This window comes from Oryctolagus cuniculus, chromosome 6, assembly GCF_051225735.1.
Source record: "Oryctolagus cuniculus isolate XC-2025 breed Fujian yellow rabbit chromosome 6, ASM5122573v1, whole genome shotgun sequence".
Taxonomy (NCBI): domain Eukaryota; kingdom Metazoa; phylum Chordata; class Mammalia; order Lagomorpha; family Leporidae; genus Oryctolagus; species Oryctolagus cuniculus.
This window is the reverse complement of record NC_142872.1, coordinates 138,074,694-138,082,888: the sequence shown is the minus strand read 5'-3', so window position 1 is coordinate 138,082,888 and position 8,195 is coordinate 138,074,694. Positions and strand designations below refer to the sequence as shown.

At 39.7% G+C, this 8,195-nt stretch overlaps 1 pseudogene; it reads left to right on the top strand.

Moving 5' to 3' along the window:
- Positions 1 to 2,325: 2,325 nt before the first annotated feature.
- The window catches only part of LOC127490797 (phosphoglycerate mutase 1-like), an 85,963-nt pseudogene continuing 80,093 nt past the window's right edge, over positions 2,326 to 8,195 (top strand).

The following is an 8,195-nucleotide window of genomic DNA, read 5'->3' as shown; positions in this document are numbered from 1 at the left end:
AAATCTTTGAGATGTATTGATAGATGATTTATTTGTAGCCTTTCCAATTTTCTTGATGTAGGCACTAATTACTATAAATTTCCTTCTTAACAGCTCTTTTGGTGTGGCTCATAAGTTTGATACGTTTTGTCATCATCTTCATTCATTTCCAGAATTTTTAAAATTTATTCATGACACATGGTTCATTCAGAAGTGTGTTATTCAGTCTCCACATGTTTCCATATGTTCTAGAGTTTCTTAAGTTGTTAATTTCCAGCTTCATTCTATTGTGGTCAGGAAAGATTCACAGTATGGTTTAAATTTTTTTGAATTTTCTGAGACTTGTTTTATGGCCTAGCATATGACCTAGCCTAGAGAAAATTCATGCACTAATGAAAAGAATATATATTCTGCAGCTATCAGATGAAATGATCTGTAGCTATCAATTTGGTCCAGTGAGTCCATAGTATAGATCAGCTGTGGTTTTTTCTTTGCTGATTTTCTGTCCAGTTGATCTGTCCATCGATGAAAGCAGATTGTTGAAGTCCCCCATTCCTATTGTATTGGAGTGTATATCTCCCTATAGATCCATTAGTGTTTATTTTAAATAGTCAGGCACCCTGGCATTGGGTGCAAATACAGTTAGGATAGTCACATCTTCCTGTTGAATTTATCCTTTAATCATTACATAATGCTTTTCTTTGTCTCTTTTACCAATGTTTGCATTTGAGTCTATTTTTCTGATATTAGGATGGCTGCAGTTACTCTTTCTTGCTTTCTATTAGCATAAAATAACTTTTTTCTTCCTTTCCCTTTCAGTCTGTGTGTACCTTTGTGGGTGATGTGTGTTTCTTGTAGGCAGCAAAGAGATGGTCTTATTTTTAATAATTCAGCCATCTGTTATCTTTTCATTGGAGAATTATGTCATTTATATTCAAGGTTATTATTGATAAGTAACAACTTGACCTACCATTTTCCATATATTACTGTTGTTTTCTTTGGATATCTTTTGTACTTTTACTAGCAGATTTTCCACCTTCACATTCTTTCATAATAAGATTTACTGTCATTCTTTGTTTCTCTGTGTAGAATATCCTTAAGACTCATTTGTAAGACTGGACAAGTGGAGACAAATACAACATCTGTTTGTTTTGGGAGGCCTTTATTTCACATTTGTTTATAAATTAGAGCTTTGCAATTACAATATTCTGGTTGACAGTTTCTTTCTTTTAGGACTTGAACTATGTCTCGCCATTTTCTGCTGTCCTGTAGGGTTTCTGATAAAAAAATCAACTTTTAGTCTAATTGGGGATCCTCTGAAGGTAATCTCACATTTCTCTTGTGTACATTTTTGAATTTTGACTACAATGTGTTATGATGAAGACGTTATAACATAATGTCTATTAGGAGTTCTTTGTGCAGCCTATACTTGGATATCTTTCTTTTTTTCAATTTAGGAAAGATTTCTCTTAAAAGGCCTTCTAACCTATTCTCTTTTTGAACATCTTTAGAAACTCCTAAAATAGTTATATTTGGTCATTTGATAATATTTCCTAAATCTCAAATACTGTTTTCAGTTTTTCTAATTTTTCTTCTTCTTTTTTTTTTTTTGTTTGAGTGTGTTATTTTCAAGGATTTGTATTCTAGCTCAGATATTCTTCTTTCTGTCTCTCTATTTGACATATTGGAGTCTTCATTTCTATTATTAGTTTGATTTCTCTTCAATATCTTGGCAAAATTTTTCATCCACATCATGTAAGTATTTCTTTATCTCATGAATTTGTCTATCTGTGTTTATGAGTAATCCTATAATCATTCTTTGGAATTCATTTTCAGGCACTTCAGCTACCCCTGTCTTCAGCTTCTAATATTGAAATGTTGTTGTATTCTATTTGGGGAGTCATATTGTCTTCCTTGTTCTTGTTTTTTGTATTTCCACGTTTATTTCTAGGCACTTGTGGCATTTGTTGGTTTCCTCCTCTGTCTGCGTCTCTATAGTGTAATGGAGTTTCTGCTCTGTAGTACACAGCCAGAGGAGTGTGCTGAATGGGCCAGGGAGCTCTGATTAGTGCTCAAGGGTGTGGTGAGAGTTCAGAGTGATGTCCAAGTTGGCTGATTGTCAACAGCAGGGAGGATATGATCATGCCTGGTGGCATAATCACAGCCACACCCCCTCTCTTCCAAAGTGTTCAATATCTGGGCTTAGCTCACAGTGGCTTACAACCTCCACCCACTCTGGTGCAGGAACCACACAAAGAATCTGTGCAGAGCATCCCTCTGAAATGACCCACCCCAGGCAATCAAGGAGTTCTGAGTCTTGAAGCCAGAGACACGGATTGCCCAATGATGGAGCTAAACCCCACATCCTATTGTGCGGTCACAGAATTCTCAGTCATAGCTTGCAAGGCTCTCACAGTCACAGGGTACAAAGGATCCGCTTTCAGCACTGTGAGACTGTGCTGTCCATGGAGAGAGCAGGGCTATTCTCAGAGCGAGCTGGATGTGGGTGCTCCATACAGCATTTGAGCCCCAGAGCCTGTGATAGAGTGGGGGTATGAGTGCCTCACAGTCCTAAGTGAGTTTCCAGCTCCCTTGCAACCTTCTGTACCAAACTCAAAGATAGCAGGAATATAGATTTTTGCCTCTGACAAAATCCCCTAAAATCCCCTAGTTATGCATGACAGAGCCATTGCAGCTTCTACTAGCATTAAGATGACACGTTCTCCTTTCTGGTCGCTGCATGCACTTGTCAGGGGATAGGGAGAAAGAAATGTGCTTTTCTTTCTCTCGGGTTAGGTGGTCACCCTGCCACCTACTCAGGCTCCAGGTCAGACTCGGAGTCAGTCTGGTCTGAGGTTTCTTCCTTAGGCAATACCACCAGTGACTTGTGACACAGGCTGCCACTGTCCTCTTACACCTCACCCCCAGCAGCTGGCATTTCCTCCAGCCCTCAGCTGTGGGAGTGACAGTGTCCCTACTTGCTGCTGAGTGTTTATACTGTCCACGCTGCTCCATAGTGTGTTTCTTCTCTCTGTAGACTTTCCATAGCAAACTTCTTTCCAACTCTCCCCTGGGAATAGACTTCCTCTGCTTTTCTTCTCTTATCTTGCCGTGGTCAAAATCAACATGCCTTTTCCCTATTCAGCCATCTTGGAATTCACCATCATATCTTTTTGAGGAACACAATTCAATCTTTATAACAAATTTCCTGTCAGGGAGTTTTAGAAGTGACATGCTCAGGGGTCAGCGTTGTGGCACAGTGGTACAGCTGCCACCTGTGCTACTCTCATCAAATATGGGTGCTAGTTCGAGACCCGGCTGCTCTACTTCCAATCCAGCTCTCCTCTATGTCCTGGGAAAACAATAGAAGATGGCTCAAATGCTTGGGGCCCCTGCACCCACGTAGGAGACCCAGAAGAAGCTCCTGGCTCCTGACTTTGGATCAGCTCAGCTCCAGCCATTGTGGTCATTTTGGAAATAAACCAGCAGATGAAAGATCTCTCTCTCTCTCTCTCTCTCTGCTTGGCCTCTGTCTCTCTGTAACTCTGCCTTTCAAATAAATAAAGAAATCTTTTAAAAGAAGTAACATATCCAAAACTTTTCATTAAAAAGTCTGCTCTTGTCTAGAACCAATGTAAGTGCAACAATTCTGGCACTCATCAACTAAAGTCTTCTTAACTTTAATTTCTCAATCAGAGTTGTGCAAACTGAATCAATTGAGATGTCTATGGTGTTCACAGCTCGGTTCTGTTAAGCATTCATGCTCTTTAATAGGACATGAAGAAGTTCATTTATTTTCTCACAAATTGAAGTGGATGGATGATTTGCTGTTACAGAGTTCGTCATCTTTTTTTTTTAAGATGCTTTTATTTATTTACTTGAGTGTCAGAGTTACACAGAGAAATAAGGAGAGACAGAGAGAGATAGAGAGGTCTCCCATCCACTGGTTCATTCCCCAGTTGGCTGTAATGGCTGGAGCTGTTCTGATCAGAAGCCAGGAGCCAGGAGCTTCCTCCAGGTCTCCCATGCAGATGCAGGGGCCCAAGGACTTGAGCCATCCTCTACTGCTTTCCCAAACATAGCAGAGAGCCAGATCAGAAGAGGAGCAGCCAGACTTGAAATGGCGCCCATATGAGATGCTGGCATGGCAGGGGACAGCCTTACCTGCTACGCCACAGTGCTAACCCCAGAGCTTGTCTTCAGTATCTTCTCCTTTATATAAGTGAGATATTCATTTGTAAACTGCTGATTTCTCTGGGACATTGTCCCCATAAACTTCATAAAGCATCAACGTTTCCACCATTCGTGATTTTGAGCTTCACTGTAAAATTGATGTCTACTCTGAAATAACTTCAGCAGAATCCTTGTTGCTCTTTAGGAGATCTTTTCAAACTGCTTTCCTACCTTTCTTAGCACTTTAAACTAGATCCAGTTCAGAGGTCTTATAACAAGTTAGTGTTAGTTTATTTTTGGTGCATAAAACATTTGAAACTCATGCATATTGTTTCCATAGTATGCATCTTCTCTGAACTTTTTGAAGACCACATACATTCTCTAAGCTAAGCAGTTGAGTCCTACCTCACTCTTCTGATCCTTTCACTTTTCTGTCTCACCCAGTATTCTGTTACAAAATGGAACTGCTCACTCTTCCCACATGTAATGCATGTTTTATTTTCTCAATTCCATTCCTAAAATTACTTCTTTTGTCTGATACTTCTTCTGTTAATTGTACATATAAAAATATATGGGATGCAAATGTTACTTGGTCTTTTATATCTGTGTATAAAATTGAGCTGCAGAAATCATTTCCTTGGTAGATTTTCATTATTGCAAAAAGTAATTTTATAAAAGTTAAAGTCACCATTCTACTTCCCTTAGACACTTTCTCATTTATTTATTGATTGATATTCACATTCATCATTCCAAACAACATGTTTTGATTTTATATCAACTTTTAAGTCCAGATAAAAAGGACAATTGAAGGTTTTAAGAGATTTATCTTCCAAAATCCATGTATTAACACAAATCTTCCTTGATTGTCACTTTCTTGGCTAAAAAGCAGTCTCTATCCTGTGTCAATGGCATTCCTGTCTTCAGGCCAGCATTAGAGATTTTATTTCATATCAACTTCAATACTGTCTGGCCCACTTTTCTTAAGGCCTTTATTTCTTTTCTCCCTGGTACTCTATTCCTTGTTTGAAGGGAGAAACCTCCAACCTCCCTGTATAAAGAGTTAACAACATCCAATATTTGTAGCAGGATCAGAGGTAGCAAATTGATTTTCCAACATAAGATATGGTTTAACTACTTCTACTTATGATCCTTCTCAGTGCAAGCCCCAAACTCAAGAGTTTCAGGCAATGTACTGCTCAGCCTGATCTTGGTCTGCCTTCCATGGCTACAGTTGGCTTATCTTTCCTCAGGGGAAATGCCCTTAGGAATGTCTACCCTATTAAAAATGTAGTTGAAAAAATTTTGCAGAGCAGAAAAAGGCCATGGTTACCTTTCTTTAAGGCTCCTACAACCTTATTTTCTGTCTTCAGATCTACTATCTTAAAACAAATCAAGAATTCTTATATCTACTTCCTTCAAGAGAGATCCAAAGGGTGGTCTTGTTTTATAGCCTTTAATGTTGTTTCCAAAGGGTGGTCTTGTTTTATAGCTTTTAATGTTGTAACTTCATGAACATACCTTGTGGCCATAGCTTCTATAAAATAGATTGTTCAGTTATAAATATGTGTAGAGTAACAATGCTATATTCTAGGCAGTGATTTTGCAATTATTCGGTGTTTCCTGTGTAATCCTTACATAAGTGTGAATTCTGTTAATGTTCTCTGCATCCTTGATCATTACTGTCTCATCAGATGCTATAGACACACATAGTTCCCTCTGCCCAACAAACGCACATATGCACTTCACATAATAGGTAATATTGAAAAAAGTCAGACAGAAATTAAATCCATACCTGAAAAGAGAAGTTTCACCAAGACAGTTGAGACATGAAGAAAGAACATTTACTTTAAAAAAAATTTTTTTTTGACAGGCAGAGTGGACAGTGAGAGAGGGAGATAGAGAGAAAGGTCTTCCTTTGCCATTGGTTCACCCTCCAATAGCCGCCGCGGCCGGAGTGCTGTGACCAGTGCATCACGCTGATCCAAAGCCAGGAGCCAGGTGCTTTTCCTGGTCTCCCATGCGGGTGCAGGGCCCAAGCACTTGGGCCATCCTCCGCTGCACTCCCCGGGCCATAGCAGAGAACCGGCCTGGAAGAGGGGCAACCAGGACATAATCCGGCACCCCAACTGGGACTAGAACTTGGGGTGCTGGCACCGCAGGCAGAGGATTAGCCTATTGAGCCGTGGCACCGGCCAGAACATTTACTTGATAACCACACTGATGGTCTCTTTTAAGTTGACTATATAGAAAATCCAGATTTCTTGGCTTTGTTAGCACATCAAATACTTCCTAAATAGTACCAGGCCATTGTGTTATTCTGCATATGTTATCAAAGAGAAAACTATTTAACTACCTAAATCATTACAATACACTTTTTATTTCTCTATTTTGGAAATATCCATATTTTGGTTATAAAGTCCTTAGGACTAAAACTTAGTCAAAAGTTCCAGTACAATGGATTGAATCCATCCTACACCACTTACAACCTCTGTGAGAAAGAACGTGTTCTACCTTGTTGTTGAGGAAGATAGGCTCTATTTGCTTTTTGAGTATCATTGGCTGGTACCTCTGCTTTCCTGTTAAGAGGTTGATTCTCCAGGGTTGATGCCGAGTGACTGAGGACAGAGGGCAGTGGAAGAGCCGCTGTGTTTGATTCTTTTTCTGAAACAAGATGTTAAACTTTAAAGGCAGGACATGACATTCCAAAATTAAATGACACTTCAAAATGCATAATTTACTAAGAAAATGCATAATAACATATTTCATGACTATTGGACCTCTCTGTTGGATCAAGGTTAAAAGAAAAAAAAATACATGTCTGTGTGTGAAGAAAGGGTTTAGTTAAGTTAAATTTCTTTAGGAGAAAGTCAATTTGGTGTTTTCCAAAGTTGGCTACAACATGTCCCTTCCTGAATACCCTTTTAGACCTATGACACTCTTTGTCTAGAAATAAAGTCAAATCACAATTACAGCAAATAGAAAGTGGCAGAAGTTATGCTTCTTATATTTTGAGGCTATGTCATAAAAAATAATGAAGCTTACACCTTGTTGTCTGTGATATTCATTTTGGAGTTTAAACCACCGTGTATAAAATCCAACTTCCATGAGGCTACCACCAGAGGAGGCTAAATTTCCTGTCTGTCCAAAATCAGTTCCAGATGATTCCATACCCCAATGATCAAATAACCTCACGCCTGCAGGTGCTCCCAGGACAGGCCTCAGGATTCAAGGAGCAGAGGAAGGTCATCCTCACTGCACCTTGTCTGAATTCCTAACTTACAGAATCTGTGAACACAATAAGATTAATTTTTATGTGACTAAGGTTTAAAATGGTTGATTACATGTAAATAGCAACTATAAGAGAATAGTACTGTGTGAATATAAATAGGAGAGTAGAGGAGGGTGCCTGAAGATTCACCTGAAGCCTGAAATACACCTGAAGCTCCAAATGTTTTCTCTGCAGTCAGTGGGGACTGGGACTGACATCCAATACAGATTAAGCGGCTGCCACAGAACAGAAGGGAATTGCAGGACTGAACAATCCTGCTCATGACAAGGAACATGCGTGACTATTCCCTAAACATCACAGGTAGGCTGAGTGGGAGGGAATTCCGGTATAGGGCATTTTATGTCCTACCAAAGTAGCCTGCGGAAGAGTGAGAAACTGGAGCCAGCATCTGAGTGTGGAGCTGAGATAAAAGTGTTAGCTGAAGAAGAGCTATCAGGCACATCAAGAGATCTTTGGTTAGAGGAGCACAGCAGGGGACGTCTGAAGTGCCTGGAAATTGTCCAGGATAGAAGAAGTTTTCTTTTTGAAAGGCTCAGAGAGTTAGAAGCCAACAGTACAAGCCAAGAAATCTCTTTTCCCTTCCTCCTTCATCTTTCTTCTGCAATTATATTTAGAGGGAAAGAGGAAATTAGAGGAAAAAGCAAAGAGACAAGAAGCAGAACTTTAGGACTGGTGTGGTGGTGCAGTGGATAAAGCTGCCACCTGTGACACTGGCATCCTAGATGGGCTCAGGTTTGGGTCCCAGCTGGTCCAC